This window comes from Somniosus microcephalus, unplaced genomic scaffold (assembly GCF_052327205.1).
Source record: "Somniosus microcephalus isolate GS21.2 unplaced genomic scaffold, FLI_Smic_1.0 scaffold114, whole genome shotgun sequence".
In the NCBI taxonomy this organism is placed as follows: domain Eukaryota; kingdom Metazoa; phylum Chordata; class Chondrichthyes; order Squaliformes; family Somniosidae; genus Somniosus; species Somniosus microcephalus.
Window position 1 is genome coordinate 353434 of NW_028225301.1, and position 26435 is coordinate 379868.

Here is a 26435-nt window from a genome sequence, read left to right on the forward strand (position 1 = left end):
CTTTAAGAGCCCCAGGTGTGCTGTAATGCTGGTAATGGCCACTGGGGCTATATAAGCCTGTATATTGTGTATATCCGTTAGAACCCCCCCAAAACTTTGCTTAGTAAACACCTATGAACCAACTCCTGTCTTCAGTGTCTTTATCAACACACGGACACTACAGTGGCGACGAAGTGGAAACGGACTTACCTGCAATTTGGCAGCACCTCAAGGACATCGATTCCTCGGGCGTCCAGAAGACTTAAGAAAGTGAGAGAAGCTGTGGTTTCACCAGCGGGCCAAGCTGGTGTCAGGTACTGCGCTAACCCTTCCTGGGTGTCAGGCTGGGGCTCCAGCGGCTGGCTCTGCAGCTGAGACAGGCAGCGAAATCGGAGGCAAGCAATAACGGACTGGGAGGGAGCACTCGGGAGACGGCCGGCGTGGCAAGCAGGTCAACGTTCAGACCTGGAGAGAAAGTCCCGCAGGAACGAGACTCCAACTGTAAATAAATTTTAAAAAAAAGAACGGGCACCGCGGGAAACAGCGTTGTCATCGGCAGCAGCGGCGGGAAAGTGCGGGAAGTGCCATATCTTTTCTGAAATGCCTAAGTCTGGCAATATTGATGCTTTTGATAGCAAAATAAAGGATTGGACCACGTACATGGAAAGAGTAGAGGTATATTGCACTGCAAATGGAATAGAAGATGAAAAAAAAGCTTCAGTACTGCTGAACCTAATGGGCGCAAAGGCATATGGGCTGTTACGAAATTTAATCACTCCAGCCAAACCAAAGGACAAGAATTTTAAAGAAATGGTTGCTACCCTGCAGAAGCACTTAAACACAACACCGCTGCTGATAGCGGAAGGATTCAAATACTTCAACAGAAATCAACACAAGAATGAAAGTAACGCTGATTACCTAACCGAATTAAGAAAGCTATCAAAGTACTGCCAATTCGGGGCAGGACTAGCTTCGAGACAAATTCGTTTCCGGTCTCTTAAGTGAAGGAACACAAAAAAGGCTGCTTTCTGAAAAAGATTTAACATTGGACAAAGTTTTCAGTATGGCTGTATCATACGAAGCAGCAGCAAGAGGAGCTGCAGAGATACAACAAAAGATACAGGACTTCGGCATCCATGAAATGACACAGGGTTTCGAAAGATGTTATCACTGCGGCAGATCCACCCATAACCAGAAGGACTGCTGGTTCAAGGACAAAGCATGCAGGCAATGCGGAAAAATTGGACACATTGCACGGGTATGCCAATCTGGATACAATAAATCCACGGATAGAAAAAAATAAATAAATAAAGGAAAGTACAGGAAGTTACAAATGATGATGGACAGTAGCTCCGAAGAGCAGAAGTGCGATAGTGACTCCGAAAACAAGAGACTAAGCTGTCTCAAATTACATAATGTACTTGCCAAAGATGATTACCAAACCATTTGGGTTACCCTCATGATAGCGGGGTCCCCAGTTAAAATGGAGCTAGATACAGGATCAGCTCTAACCGTAATAAATCGACGGGATTACGAGAGGATATTTTTGCATATACCTCTAAAAGACACATCCATTATCTTAAAAACATATACGGGGCAGAAAGTATAACCCAAAGGAAAAATAAGGGTGCCTGTTGTATACAACGGCAAAGGAATACAAAAGTTGTATTTATACATTCTACAAGATGGTGGTCCACTGTTGTTGGGATGTGAATGGATCAGAAAGATACGTTTAGACTGGCACTCCATTCAGGCACTGACGGTGACCAGTAAGAAAAAAACCAATGATGAAATCATACCTGAACGATTAAAAGATATCTTGGCCAACGCCAAAGAAGTGTTTCAGGAGAAACTAGGAATCTTGAAAGGCATTACCGCCTCAATAAAAGTGGAAGATGCAGCAATTCCCCAATTTTTTAAGGCAAGACCGGTGCCATACGCAATTCGTCCAGCAGTTGAGGCAGAGCTGGAGAAATTGGAAAAGGCAGGCGTATTATCCAAAATAGATTGGAGCGAGTGGGCAACACCCATCGTTCCAGTCATGAAAAAAGCATTGAATAATGATAAATCTGAAGAACAGAGAAAAATTCGCATCTGTGGAGACTTCAAGGTGACTGTAAACCCGGTCCTTCACACAGTACAGTATCCTCTTCCGAGGATGGAAGATATTTTCGCCTCACTATGCGGAGGGAAACGTTTCACCAAAATTGACTTGGCACAGGCATATCTACAGATGGAGGTTGAGGGGGCCTCTAAAAAGTATCTCACGATAAACACACACAAAGGCCTGTACCAGTACAATCGACTGGTTTTTGGAGTAGCATCAGCTCCAGCTATCTGGCAAAGAGCTATGGAGCAAGTCCTGCAAGGGGTTCCGGGGACTCAATGCTACCTAGACGACATCCTTGTAACAGGAGAAAATGACAACGAGCACCTTGCCAATTTGGAGCAGGTGCTCACTAGGTTAAAAGAACGGGGCCTCCGAGCAAATCGCCCCAAGTGCGAATTTTTCCAAATCAGATATCATATTGTGACCACATAATTAATAATGAAGGGTTGCATAAGTCACCTGAAAAAATTGAAGCGGTCATATAAGCCCCAGCACCTGAAAATGTTTCACAATTAAGGTCGTTCCTGGGATTAATAAATTACTACCATGAATTTTTACCGAACATATCAACTCTTCTACACCCTCTTAATGAACTGCTACAAACAGGAGTGATTTGGAAATGGAACGAAGAATGTAAATGTGCCTTCCATAAATGCAAAGACTTATTCACATCCGAAGAAGTTTTGGCTCATTACAACCCATCACTGCCAATCAGACTGCCGTGCGATGCATCCCCTTACGGCATAGGAGCAGTATTATCCCATAAATTCCCTGATGGCTCAGAACAGCTGATAGCTTTTGCGTCACACTCATTAAACTCAGCTGAGCGTAACTATGCCCAAATCGACAGGGAAGCACTCAGCCTGGTATGGGGAGTGAAGAAATTCTACCATTACCTACACGGGCAAAAATTTACCTTGTTGACTGACCATAAACCCCTCATCTCCATATTCAACCCTAAAAAGGGTGTTCCCATTATGACAGCAAAAGGCTACAGAGGTAGTCCCTTTTTCTAGGGGCACACCAATACAACATAGAATACAAAGGATCAAAACAGCATGGGAATGCTGACGGTTTATCGCGCCTACCGTTGCCAATGTTAGAAGAGGCACCTACAGTAGACCCAGTAGAGATGTTCCACTCTACCATTGTGGAATGTCGACCAGTAACAAATTCTGCCATTGAAAGGGAGACGAGAAATGACCAGACTCTCTCACAGGTCTACGATTTAACAGTGAAGGGATGGCCAGCACATGGCGAACCACTGTTGCCAGCATTCTCGCAAAGAAGAGAACAGCTGTCAGTGTGCCGAGGAACCTTGATGTGTGGATCCAGAGTGGTGATTCCACCCAAACTCCAGGATAAAGTGCGAAAGGAGCTTCACGAGGGGCATCTTGGTGGAGTGAAAATGAAGAACCTAGCTAGGGCGTTTGCATGGTGGTCAGGTATCGATGGAGACATCGAAGAAATGACCAAGAGCTGCCTAGGATGCAAGAAGGTCCAAAACGCTCCACCACAAGCCCCTCCACATCCATGTGAGTGGCCCTCATCTCCCTGGCAAAGGGTGCACAACGACTTTGCTGGTCCATTTATGGACTCAATGTTCTTAGTCGCAGTTGATGCACACCCCAAGTGGCTGGAGGTAATAAAGATGTCCTCCACCAACACGGAAAAAAAATCACAGTATTAAGGACCATATTTGCCAGGAATGGGCTGCCGGAACAGATATGTTCTGATAATGGACCGCAATTTGTGTCCGAAGAATTCAGAAAGTTCTTAAAAACCAATGGGGTTAAGCAATACACGTCCGCCCCATACCATCCTGCCATCAATGGATTGGCTGAAAGGTTTGTCCAGACCTTCAAGAAGGCCAGAAAGGCCATGGGTAATGAAGACATAAAACTTCAGCACAAGGTGGATAACTTCTTATTCGCATACAGGAATGCAACACATATGGTTACCAACCAAACTCCCGCCATGATGTTCTTCAATAGAAACCTAAGATGCCGGCTGGATTTGGTCAAGCCCAACATCAGAAGGGACGTGGAGAACTGGCACTTTCAAGGCATGAATGAAAGGCCAACTAGAACCTTCCAGATAGGTCAACAAGTTTTGGCCCGGGACTACCGTACCGAGAAATGACAGCCTGGAACTATCTGCACATGACTAGGACCACTGATGTATACCGTGGACATCGGAGAAAGCATAATAAGGCGCCATGCTGACCAAATCATAAAGTCATCCAAAAAGGGACAACCTACACCACAACTCTATACGTCGAACGATGAAGTAGAGATACCCATATCTACCTCCAATCCGGTGATACTGGAACCCGATGAACCCGACACTGGCATTCAAGCCAAATCAGCCTTGCCAAAAGAACCTACTACACCACCAGAAACTACTACAGCCCCGAGGTGTTATCCGGACTGAGTCAGGAAGCCCCCTGAGAGACTGACTTATAATTAATTAACTACAGCAATGTGTATATTATTTTTCTTATAACATGTAATTAATAATTACTTAAAATATGATGTACTGGTTAGCTAAAAGGGGAGGAATTGTAGTGTATGTGCCTTTAAGAGCCCCAGGTGTGCTGTAATGCTGGTAATGGCCACTTGGGCTATATAAGCCTGTATATTGTGTATATCCGTTAGAGCCCCCCCCAGACTTTGCTTAGTAAACACCTATGAACCAACTCCTGTCTTCAGTGTCTTTATCAACACACGGACACTACAGAAACCAGACCTTCATGGAAGTCCTTCTGTGTAGGACTGCCGTTGCAGATACGGGTCTCCATGCCCCCCACTGATGTGCAGCAAGCTGCTCTCAAGACACTTGCAGGCACTGAGGTGGACCTGACCCATGAGAGGGAGGTTGGTGGCAGAACTCAAGGAAGTGGGGTCTCCTCTCCAAGCGCTCACACTTCCATGCCACTGCAGAGCCCTCGGTCAGAGCCCCGCCACAGTCCAAACCCAATGGAGATAGAGTTCTCAACCCCTGCACAGCCGCAGGAGCAGCAGACTGCTGGCATGCCCTTACAGGCTCACCATCCCAGAGGATGCCCGCCAAAGGTGTTGAGAAAGGAGCAGCAGGAAAGTGAGCAAGGGGCATCCACATCTGCTGAAGCCACAGTGGAACCACTACATAGGAGCACGCGTAAGAGGAAAATAAAGCACAAATAGTCACAAGGGTAGTCACTTGGGTGAAATGTTGTGTATTTTGTAAAAATTACATCAGTTGTATGTTTTTCATAAAAATTCTGGTGGCAACTTCTGCAGTTGTGGCGTGTGTCATTTCGCAAATGGGTTTGGAAGTCCTCTAATGCCAAGAGGGGAAGTAAAAAAAGGCCTCCCATGCTTCTGGTAGGTGCCTCAGTTGAGGAAGCGCTGAGTGAGGGTGGCGAGAGGGGTCTCACAGGAACTCACACTGGAGAAGTGTGTGAGGCGCGTTTTACATGGGAAAAGGGTTAAACAGGCAGCGGCCTGTTAAAATGGGATAGTAAAATCAAATCAGTGCTGTTTAAGGGCCCTAGAGACCATTCCCGCCTGTTGCAGGCGGGACTGATTCAGGTCAATCAGACACACCGAGGTTAAAATGGCGTGGTGGCAGGAACCAAGCGGGGGTCGCGAACCCCAGGTTTTGCAATTTTAACCCCCCGCATGCCTAAAAGCCCGCCTCATGGCCAAATGAAAATCGAGGCCCATGTATCCATAATGACCATTGTATTAACAGCCACCATGTATCTTTACTGACCACTGTATTATCAGCCCCCATGTATCCTTACTGACCATTGTATTATCAGTCCCCATGTATCCTTACTGACCACTGTATTATCAGTCCTCATGTATCCTTACTGCCCATTATATTATCAGTCCCCATTTATCCTTACTGACCATTGCATTATCAGTCCTCATGTATCTTTACTGACCATTTTATTATCAATTCCCATGTATCCTTACTGAACATTATGTTATCAGTCCCCATGTATCCTCATTGACCATTGTATTTACAAATGGTAAACTGTGCTTGAATAATCTACTGGAATTTTTTGAGGATGTAACTAGTAGAATAGATCAGGAAGAACCAGTGGATGTTGTGTATTTGGACATTCAGAAGGCTTTTGATAAGGTCCCGCATAAGAGATTAGCGTGTAAAGTTAAGGCACATGGGATTGGGGGCAAGGTATTGACTTGGATAGAGAATTGGTTGGCAGACAGAAAGCAAAGAGTTGGAATAAACGGGACTTTTTCCGAGTGGCAGGCAGTGACTAGTGGGGTACCGCAGGGATCGGTCCTAGGACCCCAGCTATTCACAATATATTTTAATGATCTAGACGAAGGAACTGGATGTAATAACTCCATTTGGAGATGACACAAAGCTGGGTGGGCGTGTGTGCTGTGAGGAGGATGCCAAGAAACTCGAGTATGATTTGGACAGGTTGGGTGATTGGGCAGATGCATGGCAGATGCAGTATAATATGGATAAATGCGAGGTTATCCACTTTGGTGGCAAAAACAGGAAGGCATTTTACTATCTGAACGGCAATAGATTGGGAGAAGGGGAAGTGCAACGAGAGCTGGGTGCCCTTGTGCACCAGTCGCTGAAGGTAAGCATGCAGGTGCAGCAGGCGGTTCAGAAGGCAAATTGTGTGTTGGCCTTCGTAGCGAGAGGGTTCGAGTACAGGAACAAAGATGTCTTGCGGCAATTGCACAGGGCATTGGTGAGACCACACCTTGAGTATTGTGTGCAGTTTTGGTCGCCTTATCTGAGGGAGGATGTTCTTGCCATGGAGGGAGTGCAGCGAAGATTCACCAGACTGATAGCTGGGATGGCAGGAATGACGTATGAGGAGAGATTGGGTCGATTGGGCTTATACTCGCTGGAGTTTAGAAGAATGAGAGGGGATCTCATTGAAACTTATAACATTCTAACAGGACTAGACAGACTAGATGCAGGAAGGATATTCCCGATGTCGGGGGAGTCCAGAACCAGGGGTCACAGTCTAAGGTGAAACGGTAAGCCATTTAGGACAGAGATGAGGGGGAATTTCTTCACCCAGAGTGTGGTGAACCTGTGGAATTCTCCACCACAGAAGGCAGTTGAGGCCAATTCATTAAATATATTCAATAAGGAGTTATATATATTTTTTAAGGCTAAAGGGATCAAGGGATATGAGGAGAAGGCAGGGACAGGGTACTGAGTTTGGATGATCAGCCATGATCTCATTGAAAGGCGGAGCAGGCTCGAGGGGCCGAATGGCCTAATCCTTCTCCTATCTTCTATGTTTCTATATTATCAGTCCCCCTATATCCTTACTGACCATTGAATTATCAGTCCACATGTATCCTTACTGACCATTGAACTATCACTCCCCATGTATTCTTACTGGCCATTGCATTATCAGTCCCCAGATATCCTTACTGACCATTGAATTATCACTCCCCATGTATTCTTACTGACCATTGCATTATCAATCCCCATGTATCCTTACTGACCATTGAATTATCACTCCCCATGTATCCTTACTGACCCTTGAATTATCACTCCCTGTGCTGTCTCTCGGTAGCAATTTATGTTAGTTGTCCAGTTAATTCAGGGGTTTGAGTAAGTTGGGTCGATTCCCATTGTGTGCTGCCACCTAGTGGCTATTTGGTACCTAGCAACTGCAGTAAAAGTGCAGTAAAGTGCTGTAAAGCACAGTAAGTGCAGTAAAGTAAACTACAGACCTACAGCGGCACATGCTCTGGGAAGTTGTATTGTTCCCATGCCTGAGTCCTGGATATTATTTGTCTGTAAGTACTTGAGAATGTTATAGATGATTAGTGTACACTGTATGTTGCAGAAAATGTTTAGTTTGTAACTTTTCTCTGTAAGCAAACTTACACAGCTAGCCGTGAAGTGCTCGCTCTCTGTCTAGCTGGTTAACTAGTAGCTGTATTTTGATGCACTATGTACAGGGCTAATTTAAAGAGAATGCCTTCCAGTTTGCTAAATGTATATTCACAGTAAGCTGTGTTTCCACGTGTTTGGTAATTTGCATGCCAAATGTACTGTGTTGCTCAGGCGTACCTAAATTTGTGTATGCATATCAGTTATGCGCTTGTATACTAATGTGTGCTTCCATTTCTGTGTTGTATTTCAGTTTTACAATAAGAATCCTTCAGTAAATCTTTACAAGAAAAGTCAAGCCTTGTGATTTTTATGGGAAGGTATCAAGTTGTTAGCTATCTGTCTAGCTCTGCATAGGAACGCGCTGCGAGGGCAGAAAAGTAAAAGACAACAGCACAGCGGGCTCAAGCACAAGAAGATACCACTCAGCTACCATGAGTCTACGCTCAGGAAGACAATATACCATAGAGGACGTCGACCAGCCAATCGAGAAGCATGAGCCTCTCCGAGCAAACGATGCCATGTCACAGTCCTCTAAAGCATCCTGTAGATCATATCGGCGGTCCAGCAGACCGTCGTCATCGACAGCTTCTGCAGCCGCCAAAGCATGTGCCAAGGCAAAAGCTGCCCAGGCTCAATTGTCCTTCGCTGAAAACGATGCTAGGATGATGAAGCAGAGAGCTGACCTCGACGCCAGTCTCCACATTCTCCAAAACCAGAGAGCTGCTGCTGCCGCTAAAGCTGAAGCCGCAGCTTATGAAGCAGGTGAGGAGAACGAAAGCGGGGAGCCCAGCCATGAAGCATATGTTCTAGAACAGCCCCTCAGTCCAGTGCAACGTACAAGTGAGTATGTCCAGCAACACTCCAAATTGTTCTCCAAGGAAACATCCAGCTATCTCGACGCAGAACCAGCTACTCACCACAGTAGCAAACAGCCTGTTTTTGGAGACACTGAGCTTAAAGGAGAAGAAACAAGTAAGGCTTACCTGCAGAGACCTCAACAGCACTCGGCCAATCCAGCCAAGCAGTCCTCACCCGAGCCACAAGGTGCACAAGAGCTCGCTAGGTACCTTATCCGCCGAGAATTGTTAAGTTCAGGCCTTCTTGAATTTGATGACCATCCTGAAAATTATTGGTCATGGAAAGCGTCCTCCCTGAGTACCACCAAGGACTTGAATCTGTCAGCCAGAGAAGAACTAGACTTGATGACAAAGTGGCTCGGAACTGAGTCGTCAGAAGAGGCGAAGAGAATTCGCTCAGCGCACGTCCACAATCCCACAGCAGGCCTCAAGCTGGTTTGGCAACGTCTCGAAGACTGTTATGGGACACCAGAAGTCATTGAACACGCACTGCTCAAGAAGATTGAGGACTTTCCGAAGCTAACCAGCAAAGATAATGTCGAGCTCCGAGAACTGGGCGACATTCTCCTCGAACTGGAGTGTGCCAAGGGAGAAAGTCACCTGACCGGCCTCTCGTATTTGGATACAGCTCGTGGGGTAAACCCAATAGTGGAAAAGCTCCCCTACAACCTTCAAGAGAAATGGATAGCTAAGGGATCCAAGTACAAGGAGGACAATGGAGTGGTATATCCCCCCTTCTCTCTCTTCTCCAGGTTCGTCCAACAACAGGCAAAGGTGAGGAATGATCCAAGTTTCACTTTCTCCACCCCCAGCAGTTACGCTCCTTCGAGAACAGAGAAACCCACAAAGTACAGCAATAAAGCCTCTGTGAGTGTGCACAAAACAGATGTTCCAGCCGAACCCTCAGTCAACCAATCCAGTTCTGCTGGGAATAAAGTGGATGACCCAGATCGTCAGTGTCCAATACACAAGAAGCCCCACCCACTCAAAAAGTGTCGAAGCTTTAGAGACAAGCCTATTGATGAGCGCAAATCATACCTGAAAGAGAATCGCATCTGCTTCAGGTGTTGTGGGTCGACTATGCACATGGCAAAAGACTGCAAGGTGACAATCAAGTGCTTTGAGTGCAACAGTGAAAAACACATCGCAGCCCTGCATCCAGGTCCTCCTTCTTCAACCACTGAGAGTGCTGTGGTTGACAAAGAGGATAGCGGGGAGCAAAGCAAAAGCACATCTTCCTCAGTCACCTCCAAGTGTACAGAGGTTTGTGGAAATGCAAGCAGCCCACGCTCATGCTCCAAAATCTGCTTGGTTAAAGCATATCCTGCAGGGAGAAAGGAGAAGGCAATCAAAATGTACGCAGTGCTTGATGAGCAAAGTAACAAGTCTCTAGCGAAGACAGAATTCTTCAATCTCTTTGAAGTCAAGGCCAGCGCAGCTCCGTACACACTAAAAACCTGTGCAGGGACAACAGAGACTACGGGTAGGAGAGTTGGGAACTTCATGATTCAGTCCATGGATGGGAAACAACAGCTTCCCCTCCCCACCTTAATTGAGTGTGACATGATGCCAGACGTTAGGACAGAAATTCCCTCCCCAGAGGTCGCACACCATCAGCCCCACCTACAGCCAGTTGCCAACAAGATTCCAGCTGTGGACCCGGACGCTCCAATCCTCCTGCTCTTGGGAAGATGCATCTTAAGGGTGCACAAGCTGCGTGAGGAAATCAACGGGCCCCACAATGCTCCTTATGTGCAGCGGCTTGACCTGGGATGGGTCCTCGTGGGTGGAGTTTGCCTGGGAACAGTCCACAAACCAGCGGGTGTCAACGTCTATAAAGCAAATGTTTTGCACAAGGGTCGCACATCCTTTCTCAGCCCATGCCCAAACAGGATCCAGGTAACGGAAGACTACGATGGCATGACGCAGCATCATAGGTCAACCTCCTCTGCCTGTGAGGAAGAGGCAGGCCTCACTGTGAGCACAGACAGCCTAGGATGCTCAGTGTTTGAAAGGTCCAAGGATGATGACAAGCCAGCACTATCCATGGACGACAAAGCTTTCCTAACCATCATGGATGAGGAGGTTTACCAGGACGATGGACACAGCTGGCTGGCACCCTTACCATTTCACTCTCCCAGACGCCATCTTCCGAATAACAGGGAACAAGCTATGAAGCGCCTCTGCTCACTCAGGAGAACACTGGAAAAAGGCTAGAATTGAAGGGCCATTACATAGAGTTCATGCAGAAGATGCTGGACAACGACCAAGCCGAGCCTGCTCCACCTCTGGAAGAAGGAAAAGAACACTGGTACCTGCCAACATTCGGTGTGTATCACCCACAAAAGCCAGACCAGTTACGAGTTGTGTTTGATTCAAGTGCTGAATGTAAAGGAGTGTCTCTGAACGATGTACTCCTCAGCGGCCCAGACTTGAACAACACCTTGTTGGGAGTTCTTCTGCGGTTCAGGAAAGAACCTGTAGCCCTGACAGCAGATGTGCAGCAAATGTTTTATTGCTTCATCGTCCGAGAAGACCACAGGGACTATCTCCGCTACCTGTGGCATGAGGACAACGACATCAACAAGAATGTGGTGGAGTACAGGATGAAGGTCCATGTGTTTGGAAACAGCCCTTCACCTGCTGTGGCTATCTACTGCATGAGGCGAGCCGCTCAGAAAGGTGAGCAAGAATATGGCTCCGATGCGAAGCATTTTGTTGAGAGACAGTTCTATGTTGACGATGGTCTTACCTCGGTTACCACACCTGAAGAAGCAATAGATCTCCTGACAAGAACCAGAGCGATGTTGGCAGAGTCCAACCTGAGACTACACAAGGTAGAATCGAACAGTGGACAGGTGATGGAAGCCTTCCCTGCAGAGGACCGTGCTAAGGATCTGAAGGATTTGCACCTTGGAGTGGATCCTCTCCCCCTTCAACGGAGCCTGGGGCTCTCCTGGAACCTGGAAACAGACAGCTTCACATTCCTGGTGTCCCGTGAAGAAAGGCCGTTCAAACGGAGTGGCGTCCTGTCCACAGTCAACAGTTTGTACGACCCTTTGGGGTTCGTAGCTCCCATAACAATGCAAGGAAAAGCATTAGTACGGGAACTCTCATTGGATCAGAGTGAGTGGGATGCTCCACTCCTCCCAGAAAAAGAAGCAAAATGGAACCTATGGAAGGAGTCCTTGAAGGCTCTCAAAGACCTGCACATAGAGAGGTGCTACATTCCAGGCTCGCTGTCTTCAACACAGAGAAGAGAGCTGTGCATCTTCTCAGACGCTTCCACAGTAGCAATAGGAGCTGTGGCCTACTTGAGAGCAGCTGACACCGATGGGAAATACCATGTGGGATTCGTTATGGGGAAGTCCAAGTTGGCCCCTCGGCCTGCCCACACCATTCCACGTCTCGAGCTTTGTGCAGCTGTGTTGGCTGTTCAACTGTACGAGTTGATCAGAGACGAGATTGACATCGATGTGGGCGCCGTCAAGTTCTTCATGGACAGCAAGATTGTACTTGGTTACATCCACAACTCCACAAGAAGGTTTTATGTGTATGTTTCCAACCGGGTGACTCGTATCAGATGATCCACTCACCCTGACCAGTGGTGCTATGTCTCCACAGACCTGAACCCTGCAGACCATGCTACCATGTCTATACCAGCAGCACACCTACAGCAAAGCAGTTGGTTCTCGGGCCCCTCTTTCCTGTCTAATGTCAACACAGAGGAGGCTCCTGAGTCCAATCCCTTCACCCTTGTGGAGCCTGAAGCTGATACTGAGATTCGGCCTGAAGTTACGATCCTGGTCACCAAAGCCTCAGAATCTCAGTTGGGCTCACAACGCTTCGAACGATTCTCAAGCTGGAGAACACTCTGCCGAATCACAGCCCGACTCATTCATGTAGCAGCATCCTTCAAGTGGAATTCGGACAACATAGAACACAAAGGATGGAAATGTTCTAAAGAAGTATCCAGCACAAGTGAGCTTTCACAAGCCAAAGGGGTGATCATTCGCTCTGTCCAGCATGATGTCTTCAAGGAGGAATTCAAATGCCTTGAAGAGGGACAGACATTCCCCAAGCAAAGCCCACTTAATAAGCTCAACCCAGTTACAGATGAAGATGGTTTGCTCCGGGTCGGAGGGCACATATCATCCGCAGACTTGTCAGGAGAAGAAAAGCACCCTCTGATCATCCCGCGCACCCATCACATTGCCACACTACTCGTGAGATACTATCATGAGCAAGTGGCTCACCAAAGACGACACATAACAGAAGGAGCTATCCGAGCAGCCGGATACTGGATAATCGGGAGCAAGCGTCTGGTTTCTTCCGTTATCCACAAGTGTGTTACCTGCCGTAAGCTACGAGGGAGGTTAGAGGACCAAAGATCGCAGACTTGCCCGCTGACAGACTCACTCCAGAGCCTCCATTCACCAGTGTGGGCCTTGACGTCTTTGGGCCATGGACCATCATGACGCATTGCACAAGAGGAGGTAGTGCAGGCAGCAAGTGCTGGGCGGTGCTCTTTACGTGCATGTCTACCAGAGCTGTGCACATTGAGCTGATCGAATCCATGTCAACAGACAGCTTTATCAATGCACTGAGGAGGTTTTTCTCAATCCGTGGTCCAGCCAAACTTCTCCGCTCTGACAGAGGGACTAACTTCGTGGGTGCCTGTAAGGAGTTGGACATCCACACGGACGATGCAGTGGTAGAAAGCTACCTCCAAAAGAAAGGATGCACGTGGGTGTTTAACCCCCCGCATTCATCCCACATGGGTGGTTCATGGGAGAGGCTCATCGGTGTTGCCAGGCGTATTCTGGATGCTATGCTGCTTCGGACGGGGCCTACTCGTCTCACACATGACGTCTTAAGCACTCTCATGGCTGAAGTCATGGCGATCATGAATGCAAGACCCCTGGTGCCGGTGTCCACCGACCCAGACATGCCTGCAGTCCTCACCCCAACGATGCTCCTGACTCAAATGATGAGTGCTATTTCAGCCCCCTCTGGAAACTGTGACTTGGCTGAGCTGCACAGGAAGCAGTGGAAGCAAGTCCAGTGTCTTGCAGACATTTTTTGGAAGAGATGGAGAGGAGAGTATTTGTCCATCCTACAGAGCCGTATGAAATGGACAGAAGACAAGCCAATTGTCAAAGTGAGAGATGTTGTCTTGCTGAAAGACAGCCAAGCACACAGAAATGAATGGCCAGTGGGACTGGTAGTCAAAACTCTGCCGAGCAGGGACAAGAGGTTCCGCAAGGTGGAGGTGAAGATTGTCAAGGAGGGGACTGTCAAGGTGTTTCTGAGGCCAGTCTCCGAGATCGTAGTCCTCCTTTCTGAAGAAACCTAGAGAACGGATTCTGAGTATGTTTGCAGCCAAAGGACGTTTTCTTTCGGTTTATTTTGTATCTGTAGTGGTACAATGGAATTGTACCAAGCGGGGAGTGTGCTGTCTCTCGGTAGCAATATATGTTAGTTTTCCAGTTAATTCAGGGGTTTGAGTAAGTTGGGTCGATTCCCATTGTGTGCTGCCACCAATGGCTATTTGGTACTTAGCAACTGCAGTAAAAGTGCAGTAAAGTGCTGTAAAGCACAGTAAGTGCAGTAAAGTAAACTACAGACCTACAGCGGCACATGCTCTGGGAAGTTGTATTGTTCCCATGCCTGAGTCCTGGATATTATTTGTCTGTAAGTACTTGAGAAAGTTATAAATGATTAGTGTACACTGTATGTTGCAGAAAATGTTTAGTTTGTAACTTTTCTCTGTAAGCAAACTTACACAGCTAGCCATGAAGTGCTCGCTCTCTGTCTAGCTGGTTAACTAGTAGTGCATCAAAATACAACTATGTACAGGGCTAATTTAAAGAGAATGCCTTCCAGTTTGCTAAATGTATATTCACAGTAAGCTGTGTTTCCACGTGTTTGGTAATTTACATGCCAAATGTACTGTGTTGCTCAGGCGTACCTAAATTTGTGTATGCATATCAGTTGTGCGCTTGTATACTAATGTGTGCTTCCATTTCTGTGTTGTATTTCAGTTTTACAATAAGAATCTTTCAGTAAAGCTTTACAAGAAAAGTCAAGCCTTGTGATTTTTATGGGAAGATATCAAGTTGTTAGCTATCTGTCTAGCTCTGCATAGGAACACGCTGCGAGGGCAGAAAACTCCCCATGTACTCTTACTGACCATTGCATTATCAGTCCTCATGTATCCTTACTGACCATTTTGTTTTCAGTCCTCATCTATCCTTACTGACCATTCTGTTATCTGTCCCCATGTATCCTTACTGACCATTATGTTATCAGTCCCTATGTTTCCTTACTGACCATTGTCTTATCAGTCCCCATGTATCCTTACTGACCATTGAATTATCAGTCCCTAAGTATCCTTACTGACCATTGTGTTATCAGTCCCCATGTATACTTACTGACCATTTTGTTATCAGTCCCCATGTTTCCTTACTGACCATTGTCTTATCAGTCCCCATGTAGCCTTACTGACCATTGTGTTTTCAGTTCCCATATATCCTTACCGACAATTGTGTTATCAGTCCCGATGTATCCTATACTGAACATTTCATTATCAGCCCCCATGTATCCTTACTTACCATTGCATTATCAGTCCCGATGTATCCTTACTGATCATTTTGTTAGCAGTTCCCATGTATCCTTACTGATCATTGTATTATCAGTTCCCATGTATCCTTGCTGACCTTTGCATTATCAGTCCCCATGTATCCCTACTCACCATTGTATTATCGATCCCCGTGTATCCTTACTGTCTATTGCATTATCAGTCCCCATGTATCCTTACTGACCATTCCATTATCAGTCCCCACTTATCTTTACTGACCGTTGTATTATCAGCCCCCATGAACCCTTACTGACCATGCATTATGTAAATTAAGCTGCTCACTTCACATTCATTCTGTGAGATTGTGGGATTCACTGTTTCTGTTTTTGACAATAGTGTTTAAAATAATGTTTTGGTTTTGGATCAACTCACTTGGTATGAATGCCACGTTGCTTTTAATATATTTTGCAATAGAAAGTGATGGAGTGAAAGGATTTTATCATCGTGTTTGTTCAGTGAGTGTAATTAATGTCAGTCAGTGTGTAGTTTAATTGCCTCACTGGAGAGCTCCCTCAGGCTATAAATGGGACAGTTTTCAGTGTGTCCATCAGTGTTTGACTGAGTGTGGTCTCCAATACAAACAGCAACTATTGGATCGCACAGACAATGGGTTACATGTTCTGGGAGATTCCACCTGAACTCCGAGTACTGTGGGCAGTTTTCGATGTTCAACGGATTTATTACCCGCTCCTCGCTGCTGTTGGTGTTCCTGGTGAGCCATTATTTCAGCAATTATTTCTGTAAACAATGTTTTACTGTATTTACTGCCCTTGCCCTTTAGACCCGGTTATTAATTGTATACAGTTTAATTCTGTTGTTCTGTGGCTGGTAATGCACCGTGTTTCTGCCATGTCATGTTTGATCAGTTGCCGATTCACTGCTCCCAGTTAAATGATCAGTTTGTATATTTCTCGACTTGCTTTCACCGAAAGTCTTTTACAGGATTTGACTGTTATTTGATTTTGTTTACACAAGAAATGTTATTGATCGATTCTCTTAATTGAACCGCCTGCTGTCTGCTCTCTGCACTGAAACCTGGTATCGGATCAGAAATATGTGTTCAGGGGTAATAGGAGTTTTAATGTTCGCTGGATATAGTTAATATCTATGATATGTGGAAACCAGCGCTGCCAGATAGATCACAAATACACTGAAATATGGGACAATATCCACTAATAATTCAGCTCCAGGCAGCTGTCTTACTTTCCACCGTCTCCCGCTCTGCATCATGGTCACTGACTCCAGATGCTCAGGACAAGATTAAACTGTAATACATGTTCCAGTAAAATGTTTATTCAGTTATGTTTGAACTGATTTATTTACATTTTTCAGACACAGTTCAGGAGATCTTGGTGAGGTCTGCACAGACTGTCCAACATCTCCTGTTGGTGAAAATTATTCCAGCCGATTAAAAACGATGGACCGAGTCATGAAATCTTTATATATTTCCAGTCTGATAATCCCTTTAGCAACTGGTGATAATTCAGTTCTTACAGCAGGTGGAAGGCAGCAGGTTCACACGGTTCCAGCTGTGTGCAGACACATTCTGAATCCCCACCATGACACCTTACAGGGAATTACATAGGATATACGGCAGAGAAACAGGCCATTTATGCTCCATGCATTTATGCTCCACATGAGACTCCTCCCGTCTTTTCTCATCTAAATCTATCAGCATAATCCTCTAGTCCCTTCTCCCTCATATGGTTGTCTAGCCTCTCCTTAAATGCACCAATACTATTCGCTTCAACCACTCCTTGTGGTAGCGAGTTCCACATTCTCACCACTCTTTGGGTAAAGACGTTTCTTCTGAATTCCCTATTGAATTTCCTGCTGACTACCTTATATTGATGGCCTCTATTTATGCTCTTCGCCATAAGATGAAACATTCTCTCTGTATCGACTCTGTCAAAAACTTTCATAATTTTAAAGACCTCTATTAGAGACAAGAGAAAACAGACCTAGCCTGTCCATCCTTTCCTGATAGGTATACCCTCGCATTTCTGGTATCATTCTGGTAAATATTTTCTGCACCCTCTCCAGTGAATCTATATCCTTTTTTGTAATACGGCAACTAGAACTGTACACAGTACTCTAAATGTGGACTAACCAATGTTCGATACAGGTTTAGCATAACTTCACTATTAGTCATAGAGTTATACAGCACAGAAAGAGGCCCTTCGGCCCATCGTGTCTGCGCCGTCCATCAATCCCTGTCCAGTCTAATCCCATTTTCCAGCATTTGGTCCATAGCCTTGTATGCAATGGCATTTCAAGTGCTCATCCAAATGCTTCTTGAATGTTGTGAGGGTTCCTGCCTCTACCACCCTTTCAGGCAGTGAGTTCCAGATTCCAACCACCCTCTGGGTGAAAAAGTTCCTCCTCAAATCCCCTCTAAATCTCCTGCCCCTTACCCTGAATCTATGCCCCATTGTTATTGACCCCCCTACTAAGGGGAAAGTTCCGCTTTATCTACCCTATCTATGCCCCTCATCATTTTGTACGCCTCAATCAGGCCCCCCCTCAGCCTTCTTTGTTCCAAGGAAAACAACCCCAGACTGTTTAGTCTTTCTTCATAGCTGAGGCGCTCCATCCCCGGTAACATCCTGGTGAATCTTCTCTGCACCCTCTCCAAAGAAATCACATCCTTCCTATAGTGAGGCGACCAGAACTGCACACAGTACTCCAGCTGTGGCCTCACCAGCGTTTTGTACAGCTCCATCATAACCTCCCTGCTCTTATATTCTATGCCTCGGCTAATGAAGGCAAGTATCCCATATGCCTTTTTAACCACCTTATCTACCTGTTCCGCTGCCTTCAGGGATCTATGTACATGTACACCAAGGTCCCTCTGACTCTCTGTACTTCCTAGGGTCCTACCACTCATTGTGTATTCCCTTGCCTTATTTGTCCGTCCAAGATGCATCACCTCGCACTTTTCAGGGTTAAATTCCATTTGCCACTTTTCCGCCCATCGGACCAACCCGTTTATATCGTCCTGTAGCCTGAGGCTTTCCTCCTCGCAATTTACCACCCCACCAATTTTCGTGTCATCCGCGAACTTACTGATCATACCTTTTACATTCTCATCCAAATCATTTATGTAAATCACAAACAGCAAGGGACCCAGCACCGATCCCTGAGGTACCCCACTGGACACAGGCTTCCAGTCACAAAAGCAACCTTCGACCATCACCCTCTGCCTCCTGCCACTCAGCCAGTTTAGGATCCAACGCGCCAAGGCACCCTGGATCCCATGGGCTCTTACCTTCTTGACCAGTCTCCTATGCGGGACTTTTTCAAAAGCTTTGCTGAAGTCCATGTAAACCACATCCACAGCATTTCCCTCATCCACACACCTAGTCACCCCCTCGAAAAATTCAATCAGATTTGTCAGACATGATTTACCCTTGACAAAGCCATGCTGACTATCCCCGATTAATCCTTGCCTCTCCAAGTGGAGACTAATTTTGTCCCTCAGAATTTTTTCCAATAATTTCCCTACCACAGATGTTAGGCTCACTGGCCTGTAATTCCCTGGTTTATCCCTGCTACCCTTCTTGTATAATGGTACTACGTTAGCTGTTCTCCAGTCCTCTGGTACATCCCCTGTGGCCAGAGAGGTTCTGAAAATTTGTGTCAGAGCACCTGCAATCTCCTCCTTTGCCTCATACAGCAGCCTGGGATACATCTCGTTCGGGCCTGGGGATTTATCCACTTTTTGGCCTGCTAAAACCGCTAGTACCTCCTCCCTCTCGATGCTAATATGTTCAAGTATGTCACAGTCCCCTTGCCCGATTTCTATGTCTACATCGTCTTTCTCCATAGTGAACATAGATACAAAAAATTCATTTAAAACCCCGCCTACATCATCTGGCTCTACACACAGATTGCCACTTTGGTCCCTAATGGGCCCTACCCTTTCCCTGGTTATCCTCTTGCCCTTAATATACTTATAAAACATCTTAGGATTTTCCTTTATTTTGCTCGCCAGTGTTATTTCATGGCCCCTTCTCGCCCTCCTAATTTCTTTTTTAATTATGACCCTGCACTTTTTATACTCCTCTAGGGCTTCCTCCGTCTTTAGTCTTTTGTAACTGCCAAAAGCCCCCCTTTTTTTCCTAATGCATTTTTGTATATCCCTTGTCATCCAAGGTTCCCTTTGCTTGTTGGTCCCACCCTTGACCTTTACAGGAACATGTTGGCGTTGTACTCTCTCTATTTCCCTTCTGAAAGTCTCCCACTGTTTTGATGTGGATTTTCCTATAAGTAGCTGCTCCCAGTCCACTTTGGCCAGATCCTGCCTTATCATATTAAAATCGGCCTTCCCCCAATTTAGAACCCTTATTTCCGGGCCGTCTTTGTCTTTTTCCATGACCACCTTAAATCTCACCGAATTATGGTCACTGTCGCCAAAATGCTCTCCTGCTGACACTTCCACCACTTGCCCAGTTACATTCCCTAGAATTAGGTCCAGTACCGCCCCCTCTCTTGTAGGACTTTCTGCATGTTGGCTCAAAAAGCTCTCCTGGTTGCACTTTAAGAATTCTGCACCCTCTAAGCCTTTCACACTCTGACTATCCCAATTAATATTAGGAAATTGAAATCCCCCACTATAATTAACCTATTATTTTCGCACTTCCCTGAGATTTGCCTACATATCTGTTCCTCTATCTCCCCCTGACTGTTTGGGGGCCTATAGTACACTCCCAGCAAAGTGCTTGCCCCCTTTTTGTTTTGAAGTTCTACCCATATGGCCTCATTAGAGGAACCCGCTGATATATCATCCCTTCTTACAGCAGTAATTGACTCCTTAATTAATATTGCAAACCCCCTCCCCTTTTACACCCCCCTCTGTCTCGCCTGAAGATTCTATACCCCGGAATATTGAGCTGCCAGTCCTGACCCTCCCTCAACCATGTCTCCGTGATAGCAACAATATCATACTCCCATGTGTTCAACAACAACTTCAGTTCATCCACCTTATTTGCAAGACTCCTTGCATTAAAATACAGGTAGACTATCCTTTATCCGAAAACCTCGGGACCAGCCGAGTTTCGGATAAAGGAGAATTTCGGATTTCGGAAGGTGGGTCGGCGGGGGTCCGCGGGGGGGTCGGCGGGGGTCCGCGGGGGGGTCGGCGGGGGGTCGTGCGCACGACTTACGCTGATGCTCAGCGTAAGTCAGTCGGGGTCGGCGGGGGTCGGGGCCGGCGGGGTCCGCGGGGGGGTCGGCGGTTGTCGGGGCTGGCGGGGTCGGCGGTTGTCGGGGCCGAAGGGATCCGCGGGGGGGTCGGCGGTTGTCGGGGCTGGCCGGGTCGGCGGTTGTCGGGGCTGGCCGGGTCGGCGGTTGTCGGGGCCCGCGGGGGGGTCGGTGGTTCTCGGGGCTGGCGGGGTCGGCGGTTGTCGGGGCCGGCGGGGTCCGCGGGGGGGTCGGCGGTTGTCGGGGCTGGCGGGGTCGGCGGTTGTCGGGGCCGGCGGGGTCCGCGGGGGAGTCGGCGGGGGGTCGTGCGCATGACTTACCCTTTATCCGAACTTCCGAAACCGGAACCCTCTAAAAACCGAAGGTTTTTACGTTCGTACGCACGACTTACGCTGAACGAAAAAACCTTCGGTTTTTAGAGGGTTTCGGTTTTTGGAAGTCCGGATAAAGGGTAGTCTACCTGTAGATGCCTTCCAGCCTTGCCATATTCCCTTTTGCCTTCACATATTTGCTCTGCCTTCCCAGCTGACTTGTTTTTTCCTCCGTATTTGGCTGTAAATCACCCCCTTCTATAGCTTTACTCTGTATCCCATCCCCCTGCCAAGTTAGTTTAACCCCCCCCAGCAGTGCTAGCAAACCTCCCCGCAAGGATATTGGTCCCCCTCTGGTTCAGGTGTAAACCGTCCGACTTGTACAAGTCCCACCTTTCCCAGAAGCAGACCCAGTGATCCAGGAAACTAAAGCCCTCCCTCCTGCACCATCCCTTTAGCCACGCATTCATCTGTTCTATCTTCCTATTCCTATACGCACTAGCACGTGTCACCGGGAGTAATCCAGAGATTACAACCTTTGAGGTCCTGCTCTTTAATCTTCGACCTAGCTCCCTAAATTCTTGCTGCAGGACCTCATCCCTCTTTTTACCTATGTCGTTGGTACCTATGTGGACCACGACCTCTGGCTGTTCACCCTCCCCCTCCAGAATGCCCTGCAGCTGCTCAGTGACATCCTTGACCCTGGCACCAGGGAGGCAACAAACCATCCTGGATTCACGTCTACGGCCACAGAAACGCCTATCTGTTCCCCTTACTATAGAATCCCCTACCACTATTGCTCTCCCACACTTTTTCCTCCCTTCCTGGGCAGCAGCAGCACCCCCAGTGCCAGGAAGTTGGCTGCTGCTGCCTTCCCCTGGTGAGTCATCCCCCCCAACAGTATCCAAATCGGTATACATGTTTGAGAGGGGAATGGTCACAGGGGTCTCCTGCACTACCTGCCTGCTTCTATTGCTCCGCCTGGTGGTCACCCATTTCCTTTCTTCCTGTGCAGCCCTTACCTGCGGTGTGACCAACTCACTAAACGTGCTATCCACGTCCCTCTCAGCATTGTGAATGCTCCACAACCCATCCACCCGCAGCTCCAGCGCCTCAATGCGGTCTGCTAGTAGCTGCAGCTGGATGCATTTCCGGCACACGTGGTCATCAGGGGCACCGGCAGTGTCCCTGAATTCCCACATAGAGCAAGAGGAGCATAACACGGGGCTGGGCTCTCCTGGCATGACTTACCCTTTAATTAATTTAAATTAATTCACTATCACCAATTTAAGATATCTCTAAGGCGCTTGTATAGTCTACCTACAGTCCCTGCTACACCAGAAAAGACCCTAGTAACTATAAACTACTATTGTTTTAATTCTATCCCTCTAGAAATAAACCCTAGTACTTAGTTTTATTTTTTAATGGCCTTGCTAACCTGTATCGCAACATTTATTGATTTGTGTATTTGTACTCTGAGATCCCTTTGTTCCTCTGCCCCACCGAGACTCGGACCCTCCAATTGATAAGTGAACTGCCTATTCTTCCAAACCAAAATGTTATATTTATCCGTGTTGAACTTCATTTGCAAATTATATGCACATTCTGCAAGTTTATTAATGCCCTCCTGTAATGTGCTGCAGTCCTCCTCAGCATTGACTACCCCCCCCCAATGTGGTTTCATCCTCGAATTTAACAATTGATTCCAGAGTCTAAATCGTTAATGTAAATTGTGAACAGCAGTAGCCTCAGTACTGATCCTTGAGGAACACCACGACACACCTTCTGCCACTGTGAAAAGCTAGCCTTTACTCCTACTCTCTGCTTTCTGTCTTGAAGCCAGCTAGCAATCCATTCTGCCACCTGTCCCCTGACACCGTATTCTCTGACCTTACTCATCAGGTCTTTTGAAAATTCAGTTAAATTACATCTACTGCATTACCATTGTCTATTCTCTCTGTTATCCTTCAGAAAAATCAATAAAGCTGGTCAAGACTTACCCTTTTGAAATCCATGCTGACTAATCATTATTATATTTTTGGTTTTTAGACATTCTTCTTTTTTCTCCTTTAGTTGGGATTCCATTTTTTTCCTGCCACTGATGTTAAGCTGACTGATCTATAATTCCCTGGACATGTTCTATCCCCCTTCTTAAATGTCGGGGTTATGTTAGCTACCTGCCAGTCCTCTGGCACTATACCATTTTCTAACGAATTATTAAATATGCATAGTAATGCCTCTGCTACCTCTTCCCTAGATTCTTTTAAAATGCCTAGATGCAATCCATCTGGACCATGGGTTTTACCCTCTTTGAGTTTGATTAGTTTATTAAATAATACCCCCTTTGTTAATTTGAAAGCATTTATCTCATTACTAATCTCATCATCCAATGTCATGTCCACCTGTTCTACCATCCTGGTGAATACAGGAGCAAAATAATTATTTAATATTTCTGCCATCTCTCTATTGCTACCTGTGGTATTATCCCGACTATCCCTTAATGGCCATATTTCCATCCCAACCTTCCTTTTTATTGATGTGCCTGTAAAATATTTTACTATTTAGTTATATGTTCCTTGATAATTTAATATCAGGGTTCCTCTTTGCCTCCCTAATTGATTTTTTAAACTTTTCTCCTAATATTTTCCTATTCTCCTTTATCATACACTCCCCTGCTGTCTATGTACTTAATGTGTGTCTCTTTCCTTACCCTCATCTGTCCCCTTATCGCTTTAATCATCCACGGAGTCTCAAGATTGTTTCGTTTGTTCTTTCCTTTTAGCGGAATATATTTTTCCTGCACTCTGTTGAACACCGTTTTAAATGGTTCCCATTTCTGTTCTATATCGTTATTTGCCAATATTATTGCCCATTTTATCCCAATTTCTATTCTCAGCCCCTCAAAATCAGCATTTCTCCAATCTATTAACCTGCTTTTCGTCGCAGAGTGCCCATGATCTACCCATCCCCTGCCCATCCCCTGGCCAGCCCCTGCCCAGCCCCTGCCCAGCTCTTGCAGTCACAGTGTTGATATGGTTTGTCCTGTTCAGCTTCTGGTCAATAGTGATCACCAAGTGTTTATGATTGGGGACTCGGTGACTTTCAAGGGGAGGTGGGTGATCTTTGTGTTGATCAATATAACTAATACTTATGCCTCTGGCTTGTTACGTGCCGCATATCAGCCCAAGCCTGGATGTTATGCCGATCCTGCTGTTGGAGCTTTTGTGAATGGCGCTGAAAAACGGCAGAATCATCAGTGAGTGGACCCACCCCTGACCTTATGATGGCAGAACGTCATTGATGAGGGAGCTGGAGGTAGTTGCTCTGAGGACACTTCCCTAAGGTATGACAACAACGACCACTTTCCTTGCAGCAGATATGACCTCAGCCATTGGAGAATTCCCCCCTTAGACCCCCATTGAAACAATGTCTGTATAAAGGCTGTGATGAGGTTTGCATTCGGGTGCCTCTGGCAGGACCCAAACTGAGTATCAGTGAGCCGGGTATTACTGGGTTGATGTGAGTTCATGGCACTACTTATGACTCCTCAATCACTTTACTGATAATTCATAGAAAAATGAAGGGCAGTAATTGATCTCTTCATATTTGCCACAACTTTGTTTATAGGATACACCTAGGCAATCTTTCACTTTGTCTGGTAGATATCAGTATCATAACCGGAAAACTAGGTGAGGGACATGCCTCACGCTGAATTTCAAATTCCAATTTTACAGTCTTTGGCGCTCCATTTACCACGACTTCTCTGCAGCTAGCGATCTGCTCCATCACGCACTCACCTCCACCTTTGATGTCCCTGTCCCCATTAAACCTTGACTCTCTCTGGTCTTTCCCCCTGGTATGGACCTCACCTCCACTTCCTTAAGCCCAAGCGACACATACATGAATGACTATGGCAGTCAAGTAGCTTAACCATTCATCGCCTGATCTGGTTGGATCACATAAAGCACTATCGGGTCCTCAGCTTCACCTCCAACAACAAGTGTGAGGACCTCATGAACTTCTTTGTCACAAAGATTGAGACCATCCGTTCAGCTGCCTCTGACACTTCCCTCCCTTTCCCTAGCCCACTGGGCCAAACCTCCCTTAAAGTACACCCACCATAGCCCTGAACACGCATATTGTTCCAGTTTCTCCCCTCATTCGCCTCAGCCCCTGCCGAACTCATCTTGTCCGTGAGACCCACCTCCTGCTCCCTCGATCCTATTTCCACCTAACCACTGACTGCCCAACTTCCCTACCTGGCCCCCATGTTATCCAGTATTGTTAACCATTTCCAGTCCTCGAGTACTGTCCCCTCCCCCACGCATCTGCCGTCATCACACCCCCGCATCAAAATACCAACCCTTATCTCCTCTGTCCCTAAAAACTACTGCCCCATCTCAAATTTTCCAATCCAAAATCATAGAACATGTTGTTGCCTCCCAAATCCATGTCCATCTTTGCTGCAAATCCATATTTGAATTCCTCCAATGAGTTTTTCACCCCTGTCACTGTACTGAAGGGGCACTTATAAAAGTCACAAATGGAACCCCAATGTGACTGCGGCTGTGGTAACCAACCCTCCTGATCCTTCTCAACCTGTCTGCAGCCTTTGGCACTGTTGACCCCGCCATCCTCCTCCAATGCCTCTCTACCGTCGGCCAGCTGGGTGGGACTGCACTCGCCTGGTTCAATTCTTATCTATCCAGTCATAGCCAAAGAATCTCCAGTAATGGCTTCTCTTCCCGCTCCCTCATCGTTAACTCTGGAGTCCCTCAATGACTTATCTCTGATTGGTCTCACTGCTTCTCTGACATTCAGTACTGGATGATCAGAAACTTCCTCCAAATAAATACGTAGAAGACCAAAGCCATTGTCTTCGGTACCCGCCAAAAACTCCATTCCTGAGCCACCAATTCTGTCCCTGTCCATGGCAACTGTCTGAGAATGAATCAGATTATTCGCAAACTTGGTTTCATATTTAACCCCGAGTTGTGCTTCTGACCACATATCTGCACCATCACTAAGACAGCTTGCTTCCACCTCTACGACCCGACACTGCCACTGCCTCAGCTCATCTGCTGCTGAAACTCTCATGAATGCCTTTGGTACCTCTAGACTTGACTATTGCAATGCTCTCCTGGCTGGCCTCTCATCTTGCACCCTACATATCCTTGAGCTCATCCAAAACTCTGCTGCCCATAAACAAACTCACACCAAGTTCTGTTAACTCATCACCCCTGTGCTCACTGACCTACATTGGCTCCCGGCCAGGCAATGCCTCCATTTAAAAATAATTTTCCTTGTTTTCAAATCCCACCGTGGCCTTGCCCTTCCCTATCTCCGTAACCTGCTCCAGCTCTCCAACACTTCACGATCCCTGCGCTCCTCCAATTCTGTCCTCTTGCAGTCCCCGATTTTAATCACTCCACACTTGATGG

The 26435-nt window shown here is 46.6% G+C and overlaps 1 pseudogene; it reads left to right on the forward strand.

The window, feature by feature from the left end:
- Positions 1-789: 789 nt before the first annotated feature.
- LOC147082750 (uncharacterized) overlaps positions 790-26435 on the forward strand; it is a 109912-nt pseudogene continuing 84266 nt past the window's right edge.